At 41.9% G+C, this 20120-nt stretch overlaps 1 pseudogene; it reads left to right on the forward strand.

Annotated features, from left to right (window-relative positions):
• The window catches only part of LOC102810696, a 53629-nt pseudogene that overhangs the window by 11169 nt on the left and 22340 nt on the right, over positions 1 to 20120 (forward strand).

Consider the following 20120-nt stretch of genomic DNA (forward strand, 5'->3'; position numbering starts at 1 on the left):
ATATATTTAGGTGTTTTGTCAAAAATGAGCTGGCTGTATGTAGATGGGTTAATTTCCGGATTCTCGATTCTGTTCCATTGATCTATGTATCTTTCATTGTACCAGTTCCAAGCTGTTTTGACCACTGTAGCTGTGTAGCAAATTTTGAAGTCGGAGAGTGAGAAGCCTCCAACCTTATTCTTAGCAAAGCAGTGCTTTGCTTATCCTGAGTCTCTTTCCTTTCCATATAAAGTTTGTAATTTTTTTTCATCTCTTTGAAGACTGTTGTTGGAATCTTGATTGGGCTTGCATTGTATGTGTAAATTGCTTATAAAACCTGTTTTTTAAAGAACTTTTTTTTCATTGTTTTTCCACAAATTTAAAACAAAAACACACAACCTTTTCTTATAGACACATTCTAGAAAGTTCTTATAGACACTTTCTTGGTAGCTTCTCATCCCCGAGATTAAGAGATGTCCTCCAGTTTTACAATATCTCTTGATGAATTAAGGCTGTCTGTAATTAACTTCTATAAAATTATGCAGCAAATGAGACAGGGAAGAGTGGAGGCTTTTTGAATCCTTGTTTCAAAATTGACTTGTGTGCCTCTGCAGTTAACATTTGCAGTATGCCCCAACTCCGTGCATCCACTGAATTCTGTACCCACCACCCTACCCCTATACACACACATCTCGCGGATTACTGTAGCCTGATTTGTTTGCCATGCTATCATCAACACAAAGATTAGGCCTTAGCACTACATCAGGTTGATCACAATGCATCTCCTATCCGTTGTTTGGATTAATGTTGCTGGAATTCTGTGTTTGTGAGAAAGAACACAGCATTAAGGATTATGCTACTGTGTCAGGAGTGACACCAAACAGCTTGGATTAACTCATGTCATTTGTTCATCTGTGATTTCTCAGCCTTCACACTAGTGACAGTTTGGCCTTAATAATTGTTCTGGGGGCTGACTTGTGCATTGTGGGGTGTTTAAAATCAACTCTGGTGTCTACCCTCAAGATGCTGATAAAATCTCATCCTTCTCACAGCCATGATCATCAAAATGCTTCTGGATGTTGTTAAGATGTCCCCTGGGAAAGAAACACCATGCCCCTTGAGGACCCCTAGGCTTGGCTTTTCTAAGACCTCGAGCTTGGTATTTGGAGGGAGTGAGAGGAGGAATGGTGAAGAGGAGTTGCTTCGAGAAGGGTAAGAGTGTCAGGTGAGATGTGTGTTTGTTCATGTTCAGAGGGTTGACTTTCCCAGAACAGGGATGACAGCTTCAGGACTCATTACCCCCATGTTACCCACTCTGGTAGCATAGTGGTTATGAATCGGGCTGCGAACCTCAGGGTTACCAGTTCAAAACTACCAGCTGTTCCATGGGAGAAAGATGAGGCTTTCTGCTCCCATAAAGATTTACAGCCTCGGAAACCCTGTACCAGGTCACTATGAGTCAGAACTGACTCCACGGCACATAACAACAACAAACCCACTGCCTTGCTCATAACAACAGTTCTTGTGTCTCTGGCCCACGCTCTCTTAGGGGAGAACAAGTGAATGAGATCACAGGCATTAATGGTGACTGAAAATTATTCATTTCCCTGTACTTTCCAATGTTCTCTAAGGAAAACTCATCACGACACTTGTTATTGTTGTTATTATATGCCATCTGGTTGGTTCTGACTTGTAGTTCCCTGCAAAGAGTTTCTGAGGAGCAGCTAGTGTTTTTGAACTGCCCACTTTGTGATTCACAGTCCAGTGCTGATCCTACATTGTCATGCTTACTGAACACAAAACTAAATAACCGAAGGTCACTGCTGTTTAGCTGATTCAGACTCAGAGCCACCCTATAGGATACAGTAGAACTACTCCATAGGGTTTCTGATGCTGTAAATCTTCAGGAAAGCACACAGCTTCATCTTTCTCTCGCAGGACGGCTGGTGGGTTTGAACATTATCACCCAGCAGTTCTCTTTGTCAAATACACTCTCATCTCCCCTAGTATTCCCCCAAAGATTCTAGATATAATGGGTAATCTCTAAAGTGGTATATTAAAATCTTCCACTATTATTGTAGATTTGTCTATTTCTTTCTTCAAAGAGTTTGCTTTATATATTTTGGAACTCTTTCACTGGAAACAGAGAGATTTATTATGGTTATGTCATCTTGTTCAGTTGATTTTTTAATCATGAGATAATGTCCATCTTATCTATTATGCTGGTTTTTGCCTTAAAGCTTATTTTATCAGAGTATTAGTATTGCCACTCCTGCTCGTTTTTTATTGAAATTAGCTTGATATTTCTTTTCCATCCTTTGTTTAGTCTGTTTTTGTCTTTGTGTGTAAGTTTTGTCTCTTGCAGCCAGTATATTGAAGGATCTTGTTTTCTTATCCATTCTGCCACTCTCCGTCTCTTAACTGGTACATTTAATCCATTTACATTCAGTGTAATTATTCATAGGTATGAATTAATTGCTGTCATTATGTTTGTTTTTTTTGTGGTGTTGCTAGCTTCTTTGTTTTGAATGCAGATTTTGAATTATTTCCAATTATGTATCTATCTTATTTAATTGTTCTTATAGCATTTTCATGACTTCTTCCTTATTTTTCTCAATCTGTCTGTAATGCGTTTGATGTATTTTACTATCATTCTCCTGACTTCCTTCTCAGGTATTTCCAAAGCCTGTCCTCCTTCCACAGTGAGGTCTATGTCTACCTCCAGCTCATTTGTCTCAGTCATTCTATTGTGTTTCAGGATATGTGCTGATATGGTCAGCTGTTTCTTGGACATCTTCAATAGTTAGGTGTGATTTCAATAATTATATGAATGTATGTTGATGTTTTATTATGCTTTCTGAATGTTTCCAGGTAGATGTGATCAGGAGATGGGCTTCCCGTCTCACTTTTTTTATTACTCAACTCAGAATAACTGTAGCAGGTGTTGGCTGCCTATCTGGTGTATAGCAACTGGTATTGGCTCTTGCCTGGATGGTGGCATTTTATAGGTTGTGATTGTAGCTTGGCTATATGACTGCAATTTCTGTCTTTTCTTGGGTGACATAGAGAGAGAAAAACAGCCCTGAAGGTAAAACAGGGACTAAAACAAACAAACAAAACAAAACAGCAAAAGAATATAAGCCAGATTGGATAGCATAGAAAAATACTATAGAAATCACAGAAAAAAAGAAAAAAAATTCTGTAGCAAAATATGAGCATAACTTTAATGTCTCTCTCTCTGCTTCTTGCCTTTAAGGCCACCTGAGAAGTTTCAAGATGTCACTGTTGATCTTTAGGATGTAATTTAAGAGATTTAATTTTTGGCCTTTTTCCTTTTTAGTCTGTCTCTCTCCCATTCCTTAACAACTGTTCAGGCCTTTTTTCTAGTGATAAATCAAAAATGGCTGGCTATATCCGTTTTGGGCAGCTGTTTGGTTTTAAGCTGTACCTTTCCCTTCTTAGATTCTGCTGAGTAGATCTGTGTGCATAGTAGAACCCTCTGAGGGTGTGGGGGGGTGTCCGCTCACTCAGGCACCCCCTCAAGTCACCAGATTGGAGATACAGAAACAGCCAGAGACCCATGAACAGAGGGGGGTGGGGGTGGGAAGAATGTCCATACCTTTTTCTCTGAGGATCAGTCAGACCTCTGCAGTGGGAGAATTGCTCTGATCCTTTACTCACTCTGTCACTCCCAGGATGACTGCTCTGTGAGTGGCTAGGACTGGGAGGCCCCCAAATACCAGTTTTCTTGCTTCTACTACAAATTCCCCTGGCTGTAAGCATTCAACTTTCTAAATATTCTTTGATATGTAGTTCTGATTTCTGGGACCATCCATTGAAACTGCTTCATCTGGTAATCTGTGTTATTGTTATTGGAGGTCTGCACCGCACTTTGGCCTAACCCACCATTAAGCCCCACCTCCTATAATGGGTAATCTGAAATCAGGTAATTTTTTGTGTAAATCTTTTCATTAGTGTTTTATGTCACCTTTTCCATAACATTCTTAGGAGGTGAATGTCAATAGACAACAGGTCAGTGGGGTTTTTTGCAATCTATATTATAGAAATTTGTCAGAATTATTGATGGCACAGATCTCCTTTGCATCGAGTTTTCTCTTTTTTGCTGTGCTTTACTTGCTGACTCTGTCACACAGATACATCTACACAACTCACTTCTTTCTGTAAAGCTGGGCTCCTTCATGAGTTTGGGCTAGACATTTTTCCTGTTGCCTGCTGCATGCTGCATTCTGCCTTCTCCTTTTGATCTTTTGATTCTAAACCAGCTGTTCTAAACTTGGTTTCCATTCACCAGCTGTCAAGTAATTCAGTTTCATCCTTCCAGAGAGCAAGGTAATAGCTGCGTCATTAACTTAAAATTGAGCTCACAATGAGCTTCCCTTTCCTTCCCCCAGTCTAGAAATTCTTTCTAATGTGCTTCCTTCTACAATGTTTAAACACTGCCTCTACTGTCAGTCACCACCAACTCTTTCTGCTCTCCTTTAAGTTTGGAATCATAAGCATATGTTCTTCTTGTGCTTTAAACTTTTTAGCATTAGCTAATGAATCAACCTCATATGCAAGTGAAAGCTGGACAGTAAATAAGGAAGACCGTCGAAGAATTGATGCATGTGAGTTATGGTGTTGGAGGAGAATATTGAAAGTACTATGGGCTGCCAAAAGAACCAACAGATCTGTGTAGGAATAAGTGTAGCCAGAGTGCTCCTTGGAGGCCAGGATGGCCAAACTTCATCTCTCATACTTCAGATATATTGTCAGGAGGGACCAGTTGCTGGAGAAGGATATCATGTTTGGTAAGGTGGAGGGTCAGAGAAAAAGTGGAAGACCCCCAACGAGATGGATTGGCCAAGTAGCAGCATCGATGGACTCAAGCGTGGCAACAATAATGAGGATGGCCCAGGAACGGACAGTGTTTCGTTCTGCTGTGCATAAGGTCGCTATGATTCAGTACTGACTCAGCACATAACAACAACAACAACAACAAATCAACAGGAGTCAGAAGACCAGGGTCAAGTTCATTTTCCTTCTAAGTCATCCTCCCATGACCTTAATGAAGTGGTTACATTGGTCTCGACCTAGTATTGCTTCATAGGAAAAGGAGAAATGATGCTTTCTACAATGAGGTATAGCTGGGAGATCATGAGATGGCCGTTCTTAATGTACTTTGTGAAATTATACATAACAGTAGTGTCTATATTTCTTTCTCTGTTGTTGTTAGATGTCATTGTTGAGTCAGTTCTGACTCATAGCCATCCCATGTACAATAAAACAAAACACTGACCTGTCCTTTGCCATTCTCACAATCTTTGCTATATTTGTACCAGTTGTTGTAGCCACCATGTCAGCCCATCACGTTAAGAATCTTCCTCTTTTTCTCATACTCTCTACTTAACCAAGAAAGATGTCTTTCTCTAGGGACTGGTCCCTCTTGATAGCATGTCCAAAATACATGAGAGACAGTCTTGCAACCCTCATTTCTAAGCAGAATTCTGGCTGTACTTTTTAATAGACAGATTTGTTTGTTCTTCTGGAAGGCTACAGTATATTCAATATTCTTCACCAATACCATAATTCAAATGCATTCCTTATTCAATGTCCAGCTCCTGTATGTATATATTGTTGTTTTCTTGTTAAGTGTTGTCAAGTTAGTTTGACTCATAGTGACTCTGTATAGGGTTTCTGAGGAGTGACTAATGGGTTTGAACTGTTGGTCTGTGGTTAGCAATCTAGTGCTTATCATAGAGTGCTACACCCTGATTCCATAAGCATATTAGGCTTTTGAAAATACCATGGATTGGGTCAGGCACATTTTAATCCTTGAAGTTTGTTCTTTAAAGATTTTCTCTTGCAGTAGATTTAGTGGATTAATTGCAAGGCTGCTAACTGCAAGGTCAGAAGTTCAAATCTACCAGTACTTGCATGGGAGAAAGATGAAACTTTTGCTCCCTGTAAAGACTTACAGAAACCCTATACAGGGTCGATACAAATCAGAACCAATTGGGTGGCACATAACCATCACCACCATGCTTTCAAAATACAATATATAAGCACCTTTCATTGTTGTTGTTGTTGTTAGGTCATCGAGTTGATAACGACCCATAGCGACTCTATGTACAACAGAATGAAACACCTCTAATAGGAACTTACAAATAAAAAATATGGCCAGGTTCATGTGGCTCTCTAACATTAACTAAAGCCATGAGAAATTTACTTTGAAAATTGCTGAACGTAGATACAGGAAATAGAAGCATGTGAAGCAGGTCTAGAATATTAAAAATCTTAAAGTTCACTTTGACTTGACCATCTGTAACACAAAAAACATACCACAAACATAAGCAGCCTCTCTAATTTCTTACCTTGAAGAAAAAATACATCATTCTGCTACTCTCTAACTCTGCAGGAAATACACAACAGATGAATCCTTGACATTGCATTAGCACTTGTCATGTGGAGTCAAGCTGACACGTATAAATCATAAACTTCTGGTCGCTTACTGAGAGAAGACCCCAATGGAACTGAGATTCTGCCCACCAAACTTGGACCCTAACTATTAATGATCTCTCTTCAGTTCAAACCATGATTATACCTTCCTTTGAAGACCCATCATTAATGATTGTGATGTCTAAAGATTTTGACTCTAGCTATTAAACTAACATTGTAATTGTTCATTCTGATTCTAAATGAATGTTCTGAAGTCTTGCCTGTGTACCTTGCATGACTGACTTATAGTAAACTAAACTGGTGTATGCACATCAGACCTGAGTTGTTGTTGTTATGTGCCATGGAGTTAGTTCTGACTCACAGAGACGTTATGCTAAACAACAAAATACTGCCCAGTCCTGTGCCATCCTCACAATCATTCTTAAGCTTGTGCCCAAATGCCTTTTGATTTCTTGACTGCTTATCCAATGAGTGTTGATGGTGGATTCAAGCAAAATCAAGTCATTGGCAGTTTCAATCTTTTCTCCATTTATCAAGATTTTATTTATTTGGTGGCTTTTTTTTTTTTTTTAACATTGAGTTGCAGCCCATACCAAAGACTGTGATCTTTGATTGTCATTGGTAAGAATTTTAAGCCCTCTGTGATTTCAGCAAGTAAGAGTGTATCATCTGCATATTGCAAATTGTTAATGAATTTTCTTCCAATCTTAATGCCATATAATCCACCTTCTTCATATAATCTACCTTCTCAGATTATGTGCTGAGCATACAGATTGAATAAGTATGGGTGAAAGAATGCAACCATACTGGACACCTTTCCTAGTTTAAACCATCCCTCTGATGTCAGCAATGATATCCCTTGTTTCATGTGTTCATTTGATTCCATTTTGAACCTCTGACCGTTCTTTGTCAATGTACTGTTGCAGCCATTTAAAAGTTATTTTTAGCAAAATTTTATTTGCATATGGTATTAATGATGTTGTCTGATGAATTCTGCATTCCACTGGATGACCTCTCTTTGGAATGGGCAAAAATATGGATCTATTCCAATTAGTTGACCAGGTACCTGTATTCCAAAGTTCTGGGCAGAGTTGAGTGAGTGCCTCCCGTGCTATCTCACTTTGTTGAAAGATTTCAGTTCGTATCCCATCAACTCCTGGAGCCTTAATCTTTGTCCATGCCTTAAGTGCAGCTTGGATTTCTTTTCAGTACCACTGGCTCTTAATCATATGCTACCACTTGAAATGGACAATTGCAGTCCATTTAATTTTTGACAGATTCCAATTTTCCTAGATGCATACTTTGTGCATTCCCTGTTTCGATTATTAGTGGATATTTGCAGCTGTTTCTCCTTATTTTGAGTTGTGCCCATCATGAAATGAAGGTCCCAAAGACTTTACCTCTTCACTTTGTCACAGTTGATTCTATTTTGAGGACGTAGCTCTTCTCCCATTATATTCGGCGTGCCTTGCTACTAAGAGGCTCATCTTCCAGCACTATACCTGACAATATTCTGGTGACAGTCATCATATTTCAATAGTTAATATTCTCTTGCTATCTGACATTGCTTCCCTGCTATTTATAAGGTTTTAGGGGCAAAATATTCAGAAGTACTCTGCCTCTTCTTCTTCAGAGTCTGTCTTAATCTGGAAGGTCAGCTGTAATCTCTCCACCATGGGTACTACTGCTGTTATTTAAAATACCAGTGGCATCGCTTCCAGAATCACAGTAACACTGAATTCACCGCAGTGCGACAAATTGACAGATGAGTGATGGTCAGACCTGAGTATCTCTGCATGGATACTGTGAGATTTCTAAAATCCTACACAACAGGGCTTTTCTGTGCAAATATTGTCAGTTAAGTTGTATTGAAGTGGAGTGAGTCATAGTCTGATCCCTACTGAGTGGTACCATATAAAAGGAAGAGTATGCATGGAAGCATGTACTGGGGAAGCAGACACAATATGTAAGGGGAATCCATCGACAAGCCAAGGACAGCCTTGATGCTACCAGCACCTGAAAGAGACAAGGAAGGATCTTCTCCTTGACCATACAGAGACTCCGTGGCCTTGCCATGATGGTGAATTTGGGCATCTGTCCTCCAAAGCTGTGGAAGAATAACTCTCTGTGATCTCCAAACCACCACCTGTCTTATTTTGTGACGGTATCCTAGGTGACTAAGATACCTGACATGGTAAGCCTGCTTGACTCAAGTACCATCACTATATTTAGTTGAAATCTACTTTCAAGTCTTTTTCAGGGACAAAGAGAGGCACAAAGGCTGAGAAAAGCAGACTGGGAAGCGTTTTATTTAGTGACTCCACATTTAGGATGCTCAGATGATGTGGAGTAACTCAGAAAAGAAAGATATGGTTCAGTTGTGGATGAGGTATTTTAAAACATTTTTCAAAGATCATTGGGACTTATGGAGCTGACCCAATAGGAGCAGACAGCTGGAGATGTGATAACAAGTGGAGTTGATGGGCCATTGTGTATTGCTTTCTCACATCCTTGCAGTGAACTGTGAGCGGGTGGAATTCTGTGCTGATCCGTCAGGAGATGGAATTTCGTTGCATGCTGGGGCTGTTGCCAAGAGCCTTATTTGGTTAGGCTCCCTCTCTGGGGTTGGCATGGCTCCAGAAGCTGAGCATCACTTTCTGATCATTTGTGCTTTTGTTGGAAGGAAGTTGTTTGGTTGGTCTTAGTTCAATGAAGCCTAGCTCCGGCTTTATTTCTCTTCACAGTTATAAGGTCCCAGAGACACCCAGTTCCAGCATGTGCTCTGAAGTCCGAGGTTATAGGAAGGAGTGACAGAGCTACCATGACAAAACACCACAGAGTACATGGCTTTAAAAGAATGTATCGTCTCAGAGCTCTGGCAGTTGAAGGTCCAAATCAGGATCTTGGTCATGGTGAATTCTTCTGAGAAAGGAACTATCTCAGGTTTCTCCTAGTTTCTAGTGGCTGCTCAAAATCCATGACCTTCCCTTGCTGCTTATAGATACATCTGCCTCTCCCATCAGAATTCTGGGTGCTGCAGATATTGAACTTCCTTGGCTACTAACTGGAAGTTTTAGGTCTGAATCTACTCTGAGGCATCTTGTTTCTAATCATGTTCTGGGAGCCAGAAAAAGAACATAAATGGGGGTCTGGTTGCAATTTTCCATGAGCTCTATGTGAAGAGAGAAATTATCCTTTAAAAGCAAAACAACGCACTTTATCTTTACTCACCTTCAAAGTTGGCTGCTGAGAGAAAACCCCTTCTTATATCGTATAAGAAGACCTGGTGTGGTGTGGTAGAATAATCACTGGACTGTTTACCACAGGCCAGCACTTCACACCCACTGGTTACTCCTCAGAGACTCTATATAGGGTTGCTATGAGTCAGAATCTATTCAAAGGCACTTGACAGAAACAACAACATGTCATATAAACCACCCTCAGGGTTCTTTGAGTTGTAAAGAAAACCAGAACACTGGAAATGAGGTCACCTGTTGTGGCCGATGCTTGAAGGCCATTTGCAGGTCTGGGAGAAAGAGTTCACCTACTTTCCCCTGATGTTACCAACTAGAAAATGAAACCTGCGGTCCCATGTCTTCAGAATTGTTACAACTCTCGGTGAGAAGACATAGTGGAGCTTGCTGGTACAGATTGGCACCTAGGGACATGATGCCAGGACTATTTTGAGGTCCCAGACACAGATAAAGTGCTGCTGAGGGACCTGTCCTAGTGGACTGAACCCGTATACATTATAACTCAAGTAAACAGCCGCTGGAGAAAGTCCTTCTCATTTGACATTGGCACCAGTCCTTTTCTAAGGATAATAAGGTTGGTTTGAACATGGAACTCTCAGTTTTGCAAATGGGATATGGGCTGCAGTGTAGCTGGAAGCCTGACTCTCTCATTCTTGCCTACATGCAGTGTGTGTGGTCTGGGAACCTTCTACTCTCCTGCAAGCTTCCCCTTGGGCTGGAAGCCCCCACTCAAGTGGTATACCGCCTGGAAGAACTGACCCTGTGAAAAAGGCTGGAAGGTGCTAGGGGTTGTGGGTGTGAGGAATTCCAGCCTCTGGTATCTGAAGGATGGTCTAAAAGGGGGTGCACACAGACTGCTGGGGTATATGCCTTTTGTTTCACAGTTTCCTCATTCTGTAGAGGAGGACATAGTTCAAGAAGAGTGTTATGGATGGAACTGTATTCCCTCGAAAAATAGGGTGAGGTTATAGCAACTGTTCTGTAAATAGAACTGTGTTTGGGATGGTAGGGGAAATAGATCCTAGTCTCAAATTCAATTCAAAGAGATTTTTAATAGCCTCAAGTAGAAGAAGTTGTCAGGATAAAGGAACCATCACTGAGCACTGGGCACAGAGTCACTGGGTCACAGTCACCCAGCTACAAAGTTAAGAGAACTCCAGATTGGTTGGTCACTGATCCATTGTCAAAGGTGGGATATTTATAGTGACTGGCTCAAATAGTTTTTGTTGGCTAGTAGGATAAGCACTGACTGCAAACCACAAGGTCAGTAGTTCAAATCAACCAGCTGCTCCACAGAAACCCTGTACATAGTCGCTATGAGTTGGAAACAATTTGAAGATGGCACTTAACAATAACAACAACAGTTATCATTTGCTGATTTAGTACTGTGGGTTAATGTGCCAGACTGCAAAGCCATTTGAACTGCAAGTTTGGTGGTTCAAGCTCACCAGTCACTCCTAGGAAACCCTATACATTGTTGCTATGGGTTGGATCTGACTCTACAGCTCTTAACAACAACAATGACCATAGGGGAGTCCTGGTTTGGCACTGCCGGTTAATGCACTGGACTGCAAGGTTGGTTTGTACCGCAAAGTTGGTGGTTCAAGCTCACCAGCCACTCCTTGGGAACTCTACACAGGGCCGCTATGAGTCGGAACAGATTCAATAGCACATAACAACAACAACAACAATGACCATAGGGGGCTTGTTGTTGTTAAGTGCCGTCAAGTCAGTTCTAGCCCATAGCAACCCTGTGTAGGGTTTCCGAGGAGTAGCTGGTGAGCTTGAACTAGCGACCTTGCAGTTCAAATGACTTTGCAGTCTGATGCATTAAACCACAGGGAGCTTAGGAGAGAGGGTTTTATAAGATTTTTGCCAGACATTCATTTCTAGAAATGTAGAGGCCACATAAAGACTCCCTGGGAACAAACTGACAACCTCATTCTTGACTGGGTTACAGAGACTGTATTTCCTCAGATACCAGATACCAGTCAGAGTGGCCTCTACCTTTTCTGTTAACCACCTCAGTTTTCTGCTTCCACAGATTTTCTACACAGAGTGGATCCCGGCTCTAGATAACGTCTCACCTTCTTTTATTCTGGTCAAGTACTCACGTAGTTTTAGGGTCTTTAATGTCATTGGAAATATGGGGTTTTCTTTCATTATGTTCATGAGGATATGCCATTAATGAAATTAATGAAGTTATTCCTCTAAATGGTGTCTCATAAAGCAGAGAAACACACACACACACACACAGCAAGACAGACACCATGTGAAGATTGTCTATAAGAATACCAAGTACCACTCACTAGAAACTAAGATAAAATCTCATGGAAGGAATCAGTAAGACCCTACTTTGGACTTTGAGGGGCCAGCCAGAAAGTGAGACAGTAATTCCCTGTTCTTAAAATTCTCACTTGTGATCATTAATTATGTGATCAAAACCCTAGGCACCTAAGGCATGAAGCCAGAGGCAAGTCTTCTAAATGTGGAGCCTGGGAAAGGCCTAGGACTCAGGGCAAGGGTGCTTGCTGTGGTGATGGCATTAGGGGAAGAGGAATTTATAGATTCATAATAGATGCCAGCATCCCCATTGCATGGTGAAGGAAGAGCCCCTTGTGACTGGTTCTTCCTCCAAAGTTTCAGTGGCCAGTGGCCTAACCTCTTCCTTGTATTTTTGGAGGGTGGATGGCAGGAAGTACTTACCCTTCAGCTGATCTGCCCACCTGAAATGCCAGCTTAGAATTCCGGAGAGGTAACCCATGTGCAGGGTCCAACTTCTACCACATCCATCTGCCAAGTGCAAGTTAGAGAGGCAGGTTCAACACAGGTGAGGGCTGAGCATGTTGTTGTTATTGTTAGGTGCTGTTGGGTCACTTTTGACTCATAATGACCCTGCATAGGGTTTCCAAGGAGCAGCTAGTGAGCTTGAACCATCAACCTTGTGGTTCAAACAGACCTTTCAGTCCAGCATATTAACCCAAAGCGCCAGAGGAGGATAATCACAGTTTCTATCTCTTTAGATCCTCATGAGGGTCTTGGAAGTTCACACATGTAAAGGAGTTGAGTTTCAGACGCAAAAGGGAAAAACCTTATGAGTACATAGGTGCTAAGAGATTGAAAAAAAAAAAATGACCAGAACACATCCCAAGAGACATTAATTTATTACAGAAAAAGAATGAAAGAGAATAAGGGGGCTATTTACCGACAAGGGAATTTGCCTACAAAAGGGGAACCACAGCTGTGTCCAGTGTTGGCTGGCTGGATCATGAAGGTTTACAGGATGATGGGCACTGGCTAGAGTCTTTTTATATCATGGGCTATTCACAAGTGTAAGGGTAGTTAAAGATGGTAGGTGGAACTAGGAGAGTCAAAGGTACCAGGTCATCAGTCCCCTCCTAGAGAGCAACAGAATTTCAGCCAGTATTTTTCAGAAGAAGGGCTGTAGGCTCCTTCCTAGTATCTGCTGACCTAAAGCAAGAGAACAATATAACTGGAGGAGGGGATTGTCTGTCCCTTCCTAGATAACAGGAGCAGGGGGAAAGGACAGAAGATATGGTTTTGGGGTGACCTTAACTTGCTCAATTTGGAGTGTTCAGTTTGTGCTCCTACAAAAGGAGTCTCTGGGAGGTACAAATGATTAATGTGCTTGGCTGACAACTGAAAAGATGGAGGTTCATGTCCACCCAAAGACATGTTGTAAGGAGGAAAGGTCTTGGTAATGTACTTTGTTGAAAACTCTGTGGACATAGTTCTACTCTGACATTCAAGGAGTTGCCAAGAATAGGAGTTGATTTCACAGCAACTGGTGTCTATGTAAAATGCATAGGATTATTTTACTTACTTTTGGCCAGCTTCTGAGGAGAAAAAGTCAGCCTGCACAGTATGGAGGAGAGGTAGAGGCAGAATTTTGTGTTGGATGTAAAACCTTAGCACCCGATCAGGACCAGAGACAGCACTTGTGACTAGAGACAGAACCTTCAGCCACATCGTTTGTACAAAATCATTTTGTATCCTAGCAGAGGTCTTGCCTGTGTTCTCCAGCCCTTGGTGAGTAAATGACACTACTGCTGTTAGTTGCTTATGAGTTGGGTGTGACTATGGTGACTGTGTGGATAACCATAATGAAATGTTGACCTTCATCCTGTAAACCTTCATGGTCCTGCACCATGTTTATGATGGCTGATAGGCTGGAGCCGACTGTGTAGTATTGTGTAGGTTGAGTGACTTTCTATCTAAAGTGCTAATCTTCTAGCATTGTATCCATGGGATTTAATGGACTAATTTTTGGAAGTGGATCTTCAGGTCTTCCCTTACTCTGGAAGCTCACTGAAATCTGTCGACACAGGTGATTCTGCTTGTAGAGGAAACATTGGTGTCATAGCTTCCAGCATCACAGCAACATGCAAGCCACCACAGTATGACAAACTGACTGATGAGTACCAAAAATGAAACTACACCTAAAAAATACATGTTTATTGTAGAGTTCTTACATCTGGGATTAGTCTTCTAATGATTCTTTTTATTTCTTTTACTCTTTCTACCATAAAAAGGCCACCGTTTTTCCATCAGCTTGTCATACTGTGGTGGCTTGCATGTTGCTGTGATGCTGTAAGCTATGCTAAAAGTATTTTAAATACCAACAAGATCACCCATGGTGAACAGGTTTTAGCTGACCTTCTAGACTACGACAGACTAGGAAGAAGGAGAGTTAGACTACTTCTGAATGTTTAGCCACTGAACACCTTATGAATAGCAGTGCAACACTGTCAGATAGCACCAGAATATTGAATATTGAAACATAATTAATAGCACCAGAATGTTGTCAGATAGAGTGCCAGAGACAAGCCCCTCATGTTAAAAGGCACTCAAAATAAACTGGAAGAGCTGACTTCTCAAAGTGGAGTTGATCGTGATGATGTGAGTGGAGGAAAACTTTGGAGACCTTTATTTGTTGATGGGACAAAACTCAAAGTAAAGAGATATAGTTGTAAACATCCATTAATAATCAGAACATGGAATACATGAAGTATAAATCTAGGAAAACTGGAAGTTGTCCAAAATGCTGAATAGTTTAAGATGTGGAAAATTGTGCTCTGTGGTTGTATTCTTTCACCATAGTTATTCAATCTGTATGCTGAGTAAATAATCTGAGGAGCTGGTTTATATGAGGTAGAATGTGGGATCAGGATTGGTGGAAGATTCATTAACAACCTGAATTTTGTAGATAATACAACCTTGCTTGCTGGAATTGAAAAGGACTTAAAATACTTACTGATGAAGATGAAAGAAAAAAATTGGGTTGCAGTGCAATATCAATAAAACACAAATCCTCACCACTGAAGCAATAAAATAATATCAAGATAGGTGGAGAAAAGACTGAAGTTATCAAAGACTTAATTTTGCATGGCCTCACAATCAACACTCATGGAAATAGCACTTAAGAAATCAAAGGATACATTGCATTAGGAAAATCTGCAGCAAAAGACATCTATAAAGTGTTCAAAAGCAAAGATGCACTTTGTGGACTAAGGTGCGTGTCTTAGGCTGGTTTTCTAGACAAATACAATGTATGTATATGTTGTTTAGTACCACTGGGTTGGTTCTGACCAATAGTGACCCTGTATAGGCTTTCTGAGGAGCAGCTGGTGAGCTTGAACCATTGACCTTGTGGTTCAAGCCAACATTGCAGTCCAGTACATTAACCCACAATGCCACAAAGATAATTATTATCAAGGGAATGGCTTACAATTGTAGAGTCCAAGGTCCCCAGAGAGAGAGAGAGAGAGAGAGAGAGAGAGAGAGAGAGAGAGAGAGAGGGAGCGCTAGAGAGAGCCTTTCCAGCAAGTTCATTATAATGGGATCAGGCCACACCCCCAAGGAAGCCTCCTTTCAGTTGATTGGCTGCCCATAGCCACTCATTATAGAGTTCACTGTGCCTGTATTAGGTTTCATCACCATGGGAAAAAGCGTGCTATAGCTGCTAAACCACTGGGAATCCTGGCTTAGTCAATTTGACACAGAACCCTAACTGATACAGAGCAGTTGACTAAAGCCGTGGTATTTTCAGTAGCCTCATGTGCGTGTGATAGTCGGAGAATGAATTAGGAAGACCGTAGAAGAATGTGAAAGTTGGTATTACAGTGGTATTTGACCCTGGAGCTGACATACACTCATAGATATTGTCCATTTCTGTGTGTAAATCTCTGAAATATGATGGTCGTCAGACCCTGGCCTCTCTGATGGTGAATAGACACCAAGAGTATCACATGTAACAAATGAATCCACTTAGAGCCTTTCACTTCTTGCCCAAATGGGTTCAGTTTAGCTAACTAGGAAAGAAATTACTTCCCTAACTGAAATTTTGAATGGTGATTCATTTTGATGGAAGTGTCTCTAATTAAAAACAGCCACAGCAGAGACGCAGTGTTGGAACATATGAGTCCTGGACAGTTGCTGAGCCCAGGAGGCCCCCACGTAATGACAGCAGATGTGAAAGCAAATTAAGTTTACAGCTCGAGCATGCCCCTTTCCAGGGGTGAGCTCTCCAGCTTGGTCAGCTTATGTGAATGATTATGAAGTGTGTGGTGCATTTCTCGGGGATGATTATACACATTTGAAAGTCATTAGGATGTTGGCTACAACTAGTTGGCTAGTGTGAACACTGGGACAGAAGATCTGCAGGCAAAGCTGGTTGATGAACTCATGCATCTGCTGGAGACTATCCCCCATGTAAGGGCAGGAAGCTGGAGATGAGGGTGAACTACGAAAGCTCAGCACCAGAGTGGACTGCAGAGCTGCAGGACAGACAGTGCTCAGGTGCACATGATAAAGGCGTCTCACATCCAAGCTCACACAGCTCACAGCGATGCATCACGTCTCAGCCTGGAGCAAGGCCAGCACAACTCCGTCTCTTCCTCCAGCTTCAGGACCAGCAGTGAGGGGTGCCCAATGCCAACTCCTTGTAGTGACAACACCACCACTCAAAGGCACAGACTGCTTCTTTGAACAACACATTACAGGCTCTCAAAGTCAGAGGGCAGGAAGGGACAGAAAATAAGTATGGACTGAAACAACCCACGGAGGAATTGGAAAGACTACTGTTACATTGTGAGAATTGCAACCAGTGAGACAAAATGTGTATAAATTATTGACTGGGAAACTAATTTGTTCTATAAATTGTCCCCAAACCACAATAAAAATTTTAAGCACAGCAACAACAAAAAAAACAAAGTAACATTCCTTTGAAATGTTTTCATTAGTCTAACTTGGGGGTATAAAGAGTGAATGTGTGCAGCTGATAAGCAAAAGTTGGTGATCTACTTCAAAGTGGCAAATCAGCTACTGAACATAGCATGTGGAGTGCATGTCTATGCTGACATGCACAGGATGCCGCCGATCAGACTCTAGGCTATCTCTATCTAGCAACAAGCGTTGGTGAGGTGCTGTCCAGATGCTGAAACAGGGTGATCCCTGAGCAGGTAAGTACTTAGACGGTGCTAGGCTATCAGGAACAGGGAGTTAAACCCAGAGTGAGTTCTCATTCTGAGTCTGAGCCTCTGCTGGGTAATGCACACACTGGAGCAGCAGGAAGAAACTGCTATAGGTAAAGTCTGGAGTCAATTCCTCTCTCTTTTGTCCCTTTTTCTCTATTCTATTCTTCCATTCTTCCTTCCTTCCATTCTCTCCCTCTCCTTCTCATACTCTCTGTTATGGATTGAGTTGTGTCCCCCAAAATAGGTGTTGTGATTCTTAGCTGTTGTTTGTGAGATTAACAATAGGCTCAAAATAAGAACAGTGAGCATGGTTCAGGACCAGGTGGTGTCTTCTTCTGATGTACGCTGCGTCCATATGAGTAGGAGCCAACTCATTGCACCTAACAACAACAGCACTATGTCCTGATGGCATATTGGGTTAAGTGTTGGGCTGCTAACTGCAGGGTCAGTGGTTCAAACCCAACAGCCCATATAAGGGAGAAAGATGAAGCTGTCTGCTCTGATATAGATTTATAACCTTAGAAACCCTAAGGAGCAGTTCTACTCTGTCCTATTGGGTTGTTGTGAGTTGGAATGATGCAATGGTGATGGATTTGGTTTTGATATTTGATACTTAATGGATGTAATCCTATTTGGGACAGGGTTTCCTTTACTATGTTAATGAGACTATATCAGTGTAGGGTGTGTCTTAAGACAGTGATCATTAAGATTGTTGTTAAAGGACTGTCTAGTCAGTTCTGACTCATAGCAACCTTGTACAGGGTTTCTGAGGAGCAGCTGGTACATTTGAATCACTGACCTTGCAGATAGTAGTCCAGGGTTTGAACTGCCAACCTTGTGGTTGGTAGTCCAGTGTTTATCTGACAGCACCTCACCAGGAGTAAATCTGTATAGAAAAAGTATTTCCTTAAGCAAGGTCACATATGCTGGTTGTGACGTTAGAACTACACTGTATCTTTGGTGTTGGTGGTGGTTCTGTGCCATGGAGTTAATTCCAACTCATAGCAACTCTGTATAGGATTTCTGAGGCTACAAATCTTTATGGGGACAGAAAGCCTCATCTTTTCTCAGGGAGTAGCTGGTAGATTCAAACTGTTGATGTTTTTGTTAGCAGTTCAACTAGTACTGCGCTACCAATATGCAGACCCTGTGTTACCAGAGCACTACATCTTTGTTGCTGTTATTTTTGAGTGCTGTCAAGTTGGTTCTGACTGATAGCAACCCTTTACAGGGTTTCCAAAAAACAGTTGGTGGTTTTGAACTGCCGACCTTGTGGTTTGCAGTTCAATAGTGCCACACAAGGACTCTATGCCTTTGATAGCAAAGCAAAAAAATGTATATCTAGGTTCACTGATGTTAGGTCAATTCTGAAACATAGCAACCTGGTAGAGGACTTCTAAGGAAGTAAATCTTTACAGGAGCAGATAGCCTCATCTTTCTCCAGAGAAGTGGCTGGTGGGTTTGAACTGCTGACCTTGTGGTTAGCAGTGCAGTGCTAAAGCTACAGTGTCACGAGTGCTCCTTTGAGATATAAATGAAGCTATCAGTCATAGAGAAAAGAGTCAACAGAGAGAAAGTCTCTCCCTAGAGAAGGTGTCCTGAATTTAGACATTGAGAAAACAGATTTCTGAGTATGAAAGCCATCCACTTGTGGATTTCTGTTACAGCAACACTAAGAAATGGTGACACTCTCTCAATCTGACACATAAAGGTGAAATGGACCAAATGTGACTGTGAGGGTCCCGTATCCTGATTAAGATGGAAAGGGCAGTCCTGTGAAGGTTGGGTGTGGCTGTTGTGAGAAGGAAAGACTTTGGGTCCAGCTCCAGGTTTTGCCTGGTACCTAACAGGTTGGGGTGACTCTTGCTATAGTCCACTCTGCCCCACCCCCTGACAGGCAAATTACTGAGCTTGTTCCCAGGGTGGAGTGGCATGTGTGGTGGGTGAAGGCCCGTCAGCCATCACTCTGGAGGTCTGTAGATGGCAGAGGGTGTTAGCCGGCATCTGAGTTCCTGTCCCATGAAGCAGGCACTTCTGCCTCTCCATGGAGCAGACAGAGTGAGGTGTGGAGTGAGGTGTGAGTGCCAGGCCAGGAGGTGGTTCCCACTCTAGCCAGCCCATAAGCATTGGGTTCAGGGTTGACAAGGCCAGCTGAGATTTAATACAGACCAGCTGATGACAAAGGACAGGGACCCCAAGGCACAGCCAACTGTGTCCTGGACATGCTCACTCTGTCTGTCCTGGGTGTCAATCTTCCATCTCCATGGGTAGGGAGACACTCCTGGAGCTTACCTTTCTTGGAGCCCTCAATGCACTGACTATCCAAACTGACCTGATCTGTCTGGGAAGGGACTCCTCAGGACACACTCACAAATCATCGGCTCTTCAGTGATGCTGATTCAGAATCTAGCCCTTGCCAATCCCATCTGAGATTTAGATAGATGCTTTTCCAAGAATGTCTCCTGGTTTCTGGTGGTGCTAGGGACTCCCTGATATCCTGTTGCTTATTGTAGATGCATCTGTCTCTGTAGTCATGTGGCATCTGTCTTCTCCCTGTGTGCGACTCTTCCAGTGTCTGTTTTCTTTTCGAAGGGGATAAGGGCTACCCCATTGTGACCTCATTTAACTTACCTTTTCACATTTGTATTCTTGTTTGTTTATAAGTGCCACGGAGTCAGTTCTGACTCATAGTGAGTCTGTATAGAGTTTCCAAGGAGCAAGTTTTGGGTGCACCACAAGTCCTCAGTTAGGGGATATGCAGATGTTGCATGTCTTTGTTTCTCTTTGGAAAAGTCACCTCATTTCACAAACCTTGAATATTATTTATTAACTGTCCTTTCAGGTCACTCGTGGAACTGTTGTCTGAGCATCACTTGGCAGTCCCATCTACCAGTGATGGCATTTAAGGTTCTTTCTGAGGTCAAAAACAACG

Source organism: Chrysochloris asiatica, unplaced genomic scaffold (genome assembly GCF_000296735.1).
Source record: "Chrysochloris asiatica unplaced genomic scaffold, ChrAsi1.0 scaffold00307, whole genome shotgun sequence".
In the NCBI taxonomy this organism is placed as follows: Eukaryota; Metazoa; Chordata; class Mammalia; order Afrosoricida; family Chrysochloridae; genus Chrysochloris; species Chrysochloris asiatica.